Source organism: Sinohyriopsis cumingii, chromosome 2 (genome assembly GCF_028554795.1).
Source record: "Sinohyriopsis cumingii isolate HCF-2022 chromosome 2, ASM2855479v2, whole genome shotgun sequence".
Lineage (NCBI taxonomy): Eukaryota > Metazoa > Mollusca > Bivalvia > Unionida > Unionidae > Sinohyriopsis > Sinohyriopsis cumingii.
Genome location: NC_142962.1, coordinates 30,669,689 through 30,681,927, shown reverse-complemented (window position 1 = coordinate 30,681,927; position 12,239 = coordinate 30,669,689).

The window sequence follows — 12,239 nt, the reverse complement described above, 5'->3', positions numbered from 1 at the left end:
AATCAAGGAGGGTGAGGACTGTAATCTTTCCGCTATCCAACGCAGAGAGTATGTGATTAACTACTTTTAAAAGAGTAGTTTCAGTACTGTGGCAAGGGAGATATGCAGATTGTACATGGCTAAAAAGACTGTTTGAATTCAGATGAGATACAAGTTGGGATAGAACAACCTTTTCTAAGATTGTTTTATATGAATGGGAGATTAGAAACTGGGCGGTAGTTCTTTAAATCGTTATGGTCGAATGTTGGTTTCTTCAGCAGAGGCTTTACAATGGAAGCTTTGAAAAATCATGGGAATTCCTCGGATGAGAGAGGGGTATTAATAACATCTGTTAGCGAAGGCAATACTGGATCTAAGTACTCAAGCAGCAGTGATCTTGGAATTGGATGACCTTGGTGCACTCGTCATCAAGATTGTACGTACGAAATCCATAGAGACAGGTTCAAATGCTGATATTGGTTGCCGCAAAAATTCTGTATCCCATCTGTATGGAGACGACGAGTCAATTGAAATTGTGTTGTCAAGCTTATCTCTAATGGTTTGTATTTTGTCACGGAAGAAATTTGCAAACAGGTCCGGAAGGCTGACTAGAGAGAAGGTAGTTGGAAGTGGTGTACATTTGTTCCTTGACATTAGTTTGTTAGTAATCTCGAAGAGCTCTTTGCAGATGGAAAGTTCCATGATCTTAGTACTGTAGTGGGCTGATTGCGCTGCATGGACCATGTTTGTGACGTTCTTCTTAGCGGCTTCATATATTTGCTTAGGAATAGTGAGTCTGGTGGAAAGCCAAAGCCTCTCAGGTTTACGGCGGTCTCTTTTAGCAGTGCGAAGCTGGTCCCTAACACTGCTATACCAAGGAGAACACTTTTTAATTGATAATCTGCACTTGGTGGCTGGGACATGTTTGTCGAGCAATGAACGAAGGCAGTTTTCGAGTTCTTCTGCTGTAGGAGGTAGGCAAGTTGTTAGGTTTCCTTGAATGTCATGCATTAGTTTGGTTCTATTTATCATATGGAATTTTCTCTTAGTAGAAAATAAAGATGGAGGGTTAGGGACTGATACGTCAAGATGGCATATAATGCAGAGGTGATCTGATGCAAGTTCGTGGGATACCAGGGAGGAACGTAGAATATTATCATCAGGTCTATGAAGAATCCAGTCTACAATGTGACCATGTTTATGGATTGGTTCGTGATCATGGAGTTCTTTGTGATGACAACAATTCCACCTCCGCGAGAGTGGCGGGGGAACGACTTGATGGAGTAACTGGTGGGTGTTAGATCCGCGCACTTGGACGCTTCGTCTGATGTTGTTTTTAGCCATGTTTCTGTCAGGAAAAAGACGTCGATATTCTGATTGATGATAAAATTAACTATTTCTGTGCGCTTTTCCAGTGGTCCTACTGACTGGAAATTGAATAATGCAACACGCAGAGGTATCTCTTGGATAGTTGACACAAAGGTTAACGATTAATTAGGGATTTGAATTAGGTTATCTAAATTAACGGTCGAATTTTTAAATTGAAAGAATATAAAAGCCACCAGTTGTATAAGAAATTAACCTCATAGCTGCAGTCAAAATCACACATGCATGTGTTCTACAAAAATCATGAGTTCGTTTTTATTTGCATCTTCAGTGTAAAATTATAATCAATTTTCTTCAATAGTTCCATGTCGGATGAAAATTCACCAGATACTCTGTCAAGTGAGACCTGACAACGCGCCGGCTCATAAATCCTGCGTCGTGACAGACTTCCTGAAATGATCACATCATCCAGATCCTGCCACTTCCTCCTCATAGTACTGATTTAGCTCCAAGTGACATTTCACAGAATTCTGTTATCAAAGATTCGATGAGGGGCAGACTATTAGGAAGTCGCCATTATGTTGTAAATGCGGTATTCCAGTCTACAAACAACATACTAAAAACGGCATAATTTGATAAAGGTAAGAAAGGATAAAGTCAGTAAAATACAAGGTCATACATTTTACTGTTTAAACTGTACTCCGTAAATGTTCCAGACCATCTAGATGGAACATCACGACGGGGCGCATACGGTAGCAAATATAGTGCCTCCATTAGTCGCCTCTTATGACAGGTGGGAGGGTGTAACGTGATTTTCATTCATTTAATAACGACAAAAAAGGGAGCCATATACGTGGTGTATTACATTTTTTTTATTATCTGGCAAGCATAGATAACCTAAGAATTAAATGCATCTGAGACACACCTTAGAAAGAGATTTTCTTCTCAATATAAAAATCATCCTTTACCTTGCAGCAAAATGTTAATTTTCGACAGGCATATAATCAATAAAGGAAATAATCGACGATACCACAAAAATGTTCCCTGTGGAGTCCCAACTATACTTGCTTAAAAATCTTCCCAGCTCCTATTTAGTACAATTGTCCTTGCAAAGATGCTGACTGACATTTTAATCTAGCTGTTAGCACATACAAGGTTTCGCTCCGACAGTGATACGCACGTTGCGATCTCTCTACTCAAAAGATATTTTGCTAGATAAAGAATACTTTGAAATGCTCTTGAGGTCTCAATACTTGTGTTTCTGGCTGCTATTTAGTTAGTTCAGGTAGGTATGTAGGTAGGTAAATAGATAGCTAGACAGACATACAGACAGACAGACAGATAGATGGATGGATCGATGGATGGACGGACGGATGGATCGATGGATAGATAGACAAATAGATAGACAGACAGACAGACAGACAGACAGACATATGTCTGTCCCTGTTCCAATTCAAGGATTGGTATAGGCACATATCGCTTATTGTATGATTGATGTAGACACTACTCTTTTGCTATAAACGTCTTAGTTATTCCATTTGACACAATCAATTCATGTTTGTCTTTTTTTTCATCTTTATGAGGGGGCCTCGGGCGGCCGAGTGGTCTAAAGCGCTCACCAATACCGATCACTGCCATCTTACCATTCGTCCATGTGAGTGTGAGAGAAAGATGGCCAGTAGTTTCCCATGGGTCGGTAGTTCTTACCGGGAATTGCCCGGGTCCTTCCGCCACCAGTTATGGTTGCCGCCATCCGCTCAAAAATGGAGTTAAGCCCACAACAACAACATTTTTTCATGAGACTCCAAACCGCTTTTCTATCTGCAGTTTCGGCTTCCTCGATGCGTTGCATTTGGAAGTAATTGCCGACACTGAAGTGATGCTTTGTCATTAATATCGCAATAATAAAAGGAGGTTTCCATATCTGATGTTAATTCTTCATACAGACAGTATCTAGTAACTTTTCGCATGGAGGGAATAATATTTTGTTATTCGTTCTTTAATTCGATTATTCAGTGGTGTATTTGCTTTCACTAGTATGTTTATAGCATTCTAACTGCGAGCAATATTGTTACATATCTTGAAGCCTTGTTCAAGGCGACTTTTACTTTGAAAATACAAGATTTTTGGTGGGTTTTTTTTTGTTTTTGTTTTGAGTGGGAGTAGGGCCCTCACCAAGACCAAATCATATGGTGGCAAAACTTGGTATTAGACATTGGCATATTATAAAAAGCCTTATATTTTACAAAAGGAGCTAACTTTAACAAATTCATGGTGGAGTAGTCCCTGCTTTTGTCACATATTCCGTAAGATATCGGTTCGACTGTGTAATGCACCGTTTAATGAGTACGATATACGTTCGTTTGGCCAATCTGTGAGGAATTAGTATTTAGGCTTTAAAAGACATTAATTGTTGGCTCGTTAAATACCTTCCATGCACACATCTTTCTCTAGTTTATTCCCTTTTAAAATACTCTAGAACCATGTTGTATTTGATATCTTTACGACAATCTGTCTGTCTAATGAACATTTTAACGAGTATCTATTAAGTGTATCATGGAGAGACAGAGTAATATGGAAATTCACTCACATCAATCATTTCACCCAAAGTCACATGACTGTTTTCACTATGAGGGTCTACTTTCACTATGAGAGTCCCCTACTTACTGAGCGTCAGTTATCTGATAAAACAGAAGGATTTATATACTACGGAAGCCCATTAGTGCAAAATCGTGCCAGTCAGTTAAGAAATTTGTTGGCAATAAAAATCGATTTTGCACTAATGGGCTTCCGTAATAAATCTTTGCAGAGCAGATGCAAGCCTTTAGAAGTTAATATCTAAATAGTTTTCTTTTCAACATCGGACTAATTTTCAAAGGCCCTGTCAGTTCCAAGGTCTCGGGAAGTAACCGATTCGACTACTTATTTTCTAAAGAGAAAAAAATAGAAAAAGTGCACGTGTGCTCGTATTTATTACCGTTTGAAAGAGAATTAATATTTGTATGCTTGTTTTCCTGGTGATAAATGAATCATAGTGTGTTTTCTAGCGTTACTATGACACTAAAAGACCTGGCAAAACAATGGACCTTTGGACAGATTAATTAATAGATGGCTGTTCGAATAAAGTGCGCAGCATTTATCCCTTGCTTTTATAGAGCGTCACAAAGGTCATGAGCATAACATATCATCTTTCGTTATTTGTGTGCAGTGTAAATTCTTTCAAATTTCAGTTAATTCATACAAAGGTGAACAAAATGGTCATGCTGAATAAAGGCTTCAGGGTGCCACTGCCAGTGGAGAACACCATAATTAAAAGTGAGGTTGTTTCTAATGTCGTACATGATAATTATACAATAATAATAATAATAATAATAATAATAATAATAATAATAATTGCAATAACAATATTAATATATAGATTCATTAAAGTTTTATATTATTAGTAATAGTACTATTACTAGTGATAGCAGAATTCATTCTTTATTATCACACTATATTCCATTTATTAAAGGTAGTGGTTATAGAAGTAACAGTTGAAGGAAGAGGAGGAAATTCTTTTAAAATGCCTCAATCGCTGTATAAAGCACAAGCTATGTTCAGTTTTTCTGCCATGTAGACGCTTTAAAACAGCTCTTAACAAACTCGAGTGAATCTGTACATTTGTAAGTCTACAGGAGACGATTTCTTTTTCAAGATTAAAATTGATACCAAAGAAGTTTTTTCTTAATCAAGTACATCTACTGTACCCATTGTTTACCTATGATGCATATAAATTTAGTTCTTTTGGATTTTATTCAGGTTTAATGTAAATAAAATTGGTGTAACACATTTGACTGGCTACCCATATACAGAGCGTTCCAGTGTACTCGTGATGCAACGTATGTGCAAAATACCATTTTAAAATCATCTTGTGAAAAAAATTGTTGTTCCATTCACCATCATTCTCCCCAACCTCTCCGATAATATTTTTTTCCTGATCCAAAAGATTCGTTGGCATGTATTATTTTTAATTTCCCAACGGCCTGACGATCCTTCAACGCACACACCTACTCACCCACACTGTGTGCGGCTCTAAACATCCACAGGGGAACAACATTTACTCCTGATCTACTCTTGAACCTGCCGGTTGAGCGGCCTGAAATAGTTTAGTGCGCATTAAGCACTCGATGATAAGGGAAGAATGACCACCCTTTATCCCACCCACCCACCAAAAAATCTCAACCAACGGAACCCTCGATGAAGAATATTGCCACATAAATTAATACTAATTATAGGCAAAGAATATTATATTTACAGTACATGCAACAGGCACGATGCCGTTGTACCTGTGCCAAATGTGTGTCAATGGCAAAATATAGGAAATCGTGGAGTTTGCCAAAACCATGCTTGGGAACATACCGCTTTATTCACAACGCACAGAGTTATAGCAAAACATAAAAAATATGTTACTTATGATCGGCAATTCACATGACGCGTTGCGATTAAAAGACGGGAAAGAAAATTTAGAAAGACGCTTGCTGAGTTGATTAATGATATAAGCTGACTTTACTAGCAACTGCATAGACACCTCGCAATTATTTACATGAAATTTTTTACCCGCCTCAATATGAGCATTCGATTTTTCGCCACTTAGCTAAAAGTGGAGTTAACATGCAATATACCACTATGGACTTATCGCCTGTACAACATCTTACCCAGTTATTGCGCGAGGGTCACGTTACTCCACTCACATTTGCAGAAGGTCTACAGCTGTAGCATGAAATAGCCCAATGTCAGCTTAAATATCCTTGCAAGCATCACGTAGGCGACCAGTGCTAGTACTGTATTGGCCTGCTCCACGACAATGACCAGCGTCCAGTTTGTGACCAGTGACAGTGTCATGTTTAAGAGCAGCGCCAGGAGCCAAAGAGTTCGGCTCTTCATGGACAACATGAACAGATTTATCGATGAAATGCTCGTGGGTTTGCAAACATTGATCGACAAGCCCGACAGATGGTTATGTTGCGTTTTTTGCCGAGATTTTGTATCAGAGATGGTTAATCCTTGTGATGAATGAAACGTCATTGCGTATCCTAGCGTCCATGGAGTTTTGTCCATAGTTAACGTACTCTCGACAACACTGACAGGAACTAAAAGAATATCATTTAGCCAATAAGAGTGGGCCAACCCAATTTAGGAGAACTGATTGCTATCGGTGCGTAGGTGTGTGCGGGTCTCTCGGGCTATCTGTCTGGCAGTCTGTGTCGATATGGAACATGATGTAACCATCAAAACCATACGAAGACGTAACCGCTAGTTTGTAAACTTGTGCGCGTGGTGGATCCATGAAGGGTGTGAACGGCCAATACAAGTGAGGGCCAACCCAAGAATGCGGGAGAGCTGTGTGGTTCGTCAGTGGACACATTTTGCAAGTTTTACAAATATATATATAAATCATACGGCTGTGTAAATGACTTGAGTCGTGTTTGTTTCAATTGATTGTTTCAATTTAGTACAACTGAGCCATTTTGTTTACATAAGATTATTTAAATCTTTATTTTTGATTACATGAGATTATGTGAATCATACTTACATTCCAGGAGATTATTTGAATCATTTTTAGTTTTCCTGTTTGTGAATGTTTGGAGAGAGTACTTGAATGAGACGTATGTTTGGAGTGTGAAAGACTCACTGTATTTGTTATATTCATATATATACATATATATATATATATATATATATATATATATATATATATATATATATATATATATATATATATATATATATATATAATTTTTATTAATTCATTTTTGGTAATTCTTATCACTCATCACATTGTGTTGTGTTATCATTCGATCCACGCATCTATTCAGGTCTATTCTGTTACAGGCAATAAATACCGTTAATTTCAATGTCGTCGGATAATTAGGTATATTTTCCTGTTTTATTCTCCATTCACCCCATGATGCGTAAGTGCCGATAAGTAGTTGTTCTAGCAATCCTGTATTTTTTTATTGATATAAAGTGAATCCGTAGCGACTCTCACAGCAAACTTAGAAATTCAAGTATTATCGATAAAAGATTTATCGAAACGTACGCGAGCATTGAAGATCTTAAATGAGTAAAGTGCGGTTACTCATCATCAATATAACTCACAATTGTACCTAATATAGTTCCGTCTGATAAATTAACATCATTGCGACTTATAAATGTTTCTATTCGTTGTATCAGCAATTATAAAATAGAGTTCAGCATAATTTATAATTAATCTTGTACAATGTCGTTTATGATCATATGATCCTCCTTGAGTGAATTTACCGATTGTTTTTCTGCCTAGATCTTTTGCGATTTTATTCTCAAAATCAGTCATATCGAAATTTTCATCATCAAAATATTTCTTTTGCTGTGGTAACCAAACTTGTAACCAAACCAAACTTATTTCTGCGAACTATATGACATAATTGGTTCACTGACAATCAATGATATCAGTATTTTTACATCGAGAATATATCGTAATAATACTTTTGGTGTCCACTTTTTTCTGAAAATTATTTGCCAAACCAGACATAACAAATCGGATGAAGATCTTCGGCAAGCAAATCCAGTTAGGTCAAAATCTGGTAATGGTCCATTTATCCATACTCTGGTCATCTCGTGTGAGGGATGTCCAAATCGCTCAAAATACTTAGAACACTCTCCCATTCCAAGAAAACTTCCCAGATAACATGCAACTATATATATAAACCGAAATAACATCTCTATAATCGCATTTAGTATTCCATAATCCACCGTGTCCGTATTAGACACAACTGCGTTGTATTTCTTCAAGAAAATACAATCGTGTTGGTTTCCACGAATTTTTCTCTCTATCAAAATGAGCAGCAACTGAAGGAACGGTAAAACTCAGCAATTGCTCAGCGTCGTCATGGGTTTATTTCAACGCAATATTCTTCATTTCTTCATGGATAGATTCTGTACGATGAATATCTCCATTAGGCAGTACAATCTGATCACAATATACATTATCTGAACTTTGAAATAACCATAATGATACATGATCATTCTTTTTTCGTTAATAAAATCAGATAACTCCTTCGTAAAATTTAACAGTTCGATTTCGTGGAAATATTGTTACTGTATTAGCCCATGCATGCGCAATATGATCAATAATTTCAATCGAAGCTCCTTTCCATTTATACTTTGTTTCGTACAAAAAAAAATCTCTCCGGTTATTGTTCTTACCATTATCGAGAATTTTAATTTCTTTCCTAGCTCAGCGACGACTTTGACAGATGTTCCGGTATCATTAACTATTTCTCCTCACTCGTTTATTATTTTACGTCTATTCTTTTATGCGTTAAACCATTTCCACGTATCGTGTTTGTAAAATGTTCCGTTACTCTTTCGGCAACACAATTTATTTTTGAAAATTTCATCGGTTTTAGATTATTAACGCTGGGTTTATCATTTATCGGATAATTCCATAAATAACCAAGGTTACAGGATACGCTCTTTCATAATACGGTTTGTGAATACCAGACAACATTCCTAGTTTGGAATTTTTACTTAATACGGCAATTTTTTCATTATGAAGGACAGGGTCACATTTTTCACTGATAAACCAAGTGTTGTAAGTTTATGATAATACAATAAACTTTACTCTGAAAAATATCTTTGATCGTCGAGATAATTAATAATCGTTGCCGCTTGTTTGTCATTCATTGTAGCATCGACGACTTTGTCGACACCATCGGTGACGCTTATGATTTTGAACGTCGATCACACATGAGATGCACCATCTTTGTTAATTTTTTTCTTGGTGTCTTGAATAGTATTAATCAAACATTTATTCGTCGGATCAACCAGAGTTCGCATCGGTAAGTCAGGGGATATTCTGTCAAGATTAAATTGATTTTAAAAGGCTTAATTTTACTCCGTCAGTTCGTTAATATTATAATTAAGACAAGTATATATATATATATATATATATATATATATATATATATATATATATATATATATATATATATATATATATACACTCATTCATACAAACAAAGAACAAATGCATTTGGTTCGTGATAGGTTCTAGCTCCCTCCTTGTGACAGGACTTGTGTAAAAGAATTCTGCGGATATCATTTGCAAAGTGTACGGTAAGTGAGTTTAGGACCAATACCGTGTCTGAAGTGTTTTGTTTGAGTTAGAGGAAAATCAGTTATGTGTGCAATGTGGTGGTAAAATATACAGAGAGCTCAAAAGATATTATGATAAAAAAGTAATACTGATAATAATGACAAAGTTATAAGAAACCCTGAAGACTATTTGGCTAGATTTTCAAAATTATAATTTAGACTAATACTAATTTTAAAAAGTAATATTATTATACAAATGGAGCAAAAATATTTTGTGAGACTTCGTATCATCAAAAAATTTGAAGTATCCCGTGATGGTGAAATCAGAAATTGTCGACTATAAAACCAGTCGGTTATGTCAATAATACTGGTTATCTCTTGTTTAGTGTCGGACAGAAAAATTGCCTTTGTCATAAAATTCTAAACGAACTTTTCCGGTGGGTAATCGAAGACGGTCTTTTGATCGATCATATTGATGGAGAAAAACTCAATAACTCTTTAGATAATTTACGAGCTATCACACAGAGCCAAAATTGTAGAACTGGTAATACTGGTAGATGTAAAATATTTGTCAAAAGGGCGGTTTAATCGATAAATACAGAGACTGGTGAAGAAATTATATTTCAATCAATAGACGAAGCTGGAAATTATTTCGATATTTGCAAGTCTTCAATACAGTATGTCGCAAATAATATTACCAGATCTGCTTTCTCTAAGAAATATAAACAAAACATATTTTTTCATTATTGTTGAAGGAAGATAACTCTGTCAAGCTAAAGCTCTCTCCGGTAGCGTAATTCAGTAGTTACCTTGCTTGTACTACGTAATATTTATTATTTTTTTTTTTTTTTTATGTATCATTCTAACTAATTTTATATAACAATTTGACCATCTGTGTGATCATTATCACAACTTAATTCAAGAAAATATTTCACTTACCTTTATTCACTTCTGATGTACTTCCAGACTGACAGAAACGCAATGAGTCTGGCCGTCTTATATTGTCAAATAAACCCACGTAGAATGACGAGGTTTCCAGAATAATTCACTCACGTGATCTTCTGGAACATTCAACCACGCAGAATGACGTAGTTTCCAGAATATTCACACACGTGATCTTCTGGAATATTTACCTAAGTAGGTGCTCTAGAAATGACTGAATTTCCAAAGTATTTTCTATAACACTTGCATGAGCTTATTTGACTATAAAAGACAGCGAGACTCATTGTCTTTTCTGTCTGGAAATACACTGGAAGTGAATTTAAGACAAGTGAAATATGTATGTGGTAATCTAGAATGTGTGTTTGTGCTATATTAACCAATTGTATTATATCGTCTTCAATGTGGAATACAATTTAAACAAATATATACTATATGATGAATTACGAAAATATTAATGATATTATTTCTGCAATAAAGAAAAGACAGCAAAAAATTTAAACTTGATCCAAAAAACTTATTTGTGATTTTGAATCACTGCAAACGCGTAAATTTGAAGATAGAGATACACTACCAGCAGATAACAGATTAATAAAGATTATCTAGCAAGCTATGTTCCAATCTTTGGCTACTGTAAAAGATACGAAAGTTAAAATGTTCGTATCTCTCTCAAGCGTGATCGAGAAAATTAGATCAGAACTAGATCACGGATACGAAACATACAAATTATTAACACGCGCGTGAGGCAGTTAAGAACGTTTATGTCAAATCGTGAAAATGAAAACGATGACAAAGTTATAAGTGAAAGTAGTGACAAAAGTGAAAATACTAAAGAGGATCATGAAAGTTGTTGTTGTTGTTGTTGTTGTTCTAGGGTTTGACGCCATTTTTTAGCACATGATAGGCTATACATGGCGGCCAGTATAACTGGTGGAGGAAGAACCTTGGAAAACCCAGGGAAGAACCACCGACCCACGAGAAGCTACTGCCAGGCTTTCCCACGTATCCACGCTAGCCGAACCTTGGACTCGAACCCACGCTGACAGAGGTGAGATGGCAGTGATCCGGAACGGTAAGCGCTTTAGACCACTCGGCCACTCGGGGCCCCGATCTTGAAAGTATTGACAACGTCACTGATGAAAATGAAAGTTAAGACAAAGTCGTGGTTAATTATCCTCTGACTTTTATTCTACCTGAAAAATAAAAATAAAAATTTGACTTGATTTGTACAATTTTTTAAAATCTTAGTTGATGGCAATATACCCATCAATCTGAAGAATTAGACAGTATTTGTTAAGCTTATCTAATTCAATACAAGAATGTGCATAATTCATAATCTGATCTCTATCGCACGTAATCATAATAATATATTCTCGCTGCAGTTCATTTAATTGTTCATGCGTCAACAACAAAAAATTTCATTGCCGTAATCGTCAATACTTATATTAACACTAAATTGATCTCTATTGACTGTGGGCGGTGCTATTATTGTTTTGATGGCGTTTTCAAGTACCTCTTTGTCGTGTATAAAAACTATCACATGTTGGTACATTGTATAGTACCTCTTTATTAAAAAATTAATTGTAAAACACTCTACATGATTAAAAATCATTAAGATTCTATGCATAGATTTATATTCAAGTTTTCAATCCTTAAATCATTTAAGTGACCGGATTGGTCAGTAAGTTTGAAATGTATTCTTAATAATAATGGATTATGACAACGCAGGTAAACAGGATTAATATGTTCATTTAGAATCAAATATTCAAGAGATACTTTGAAGTGAAAATGTATATAAAATATATCCTTGTTGAGCTTGACTAAATTTTTCAAGATCGATTTGATAGCTGCCATTGACTGCAATCGTTGAAGTTATATTT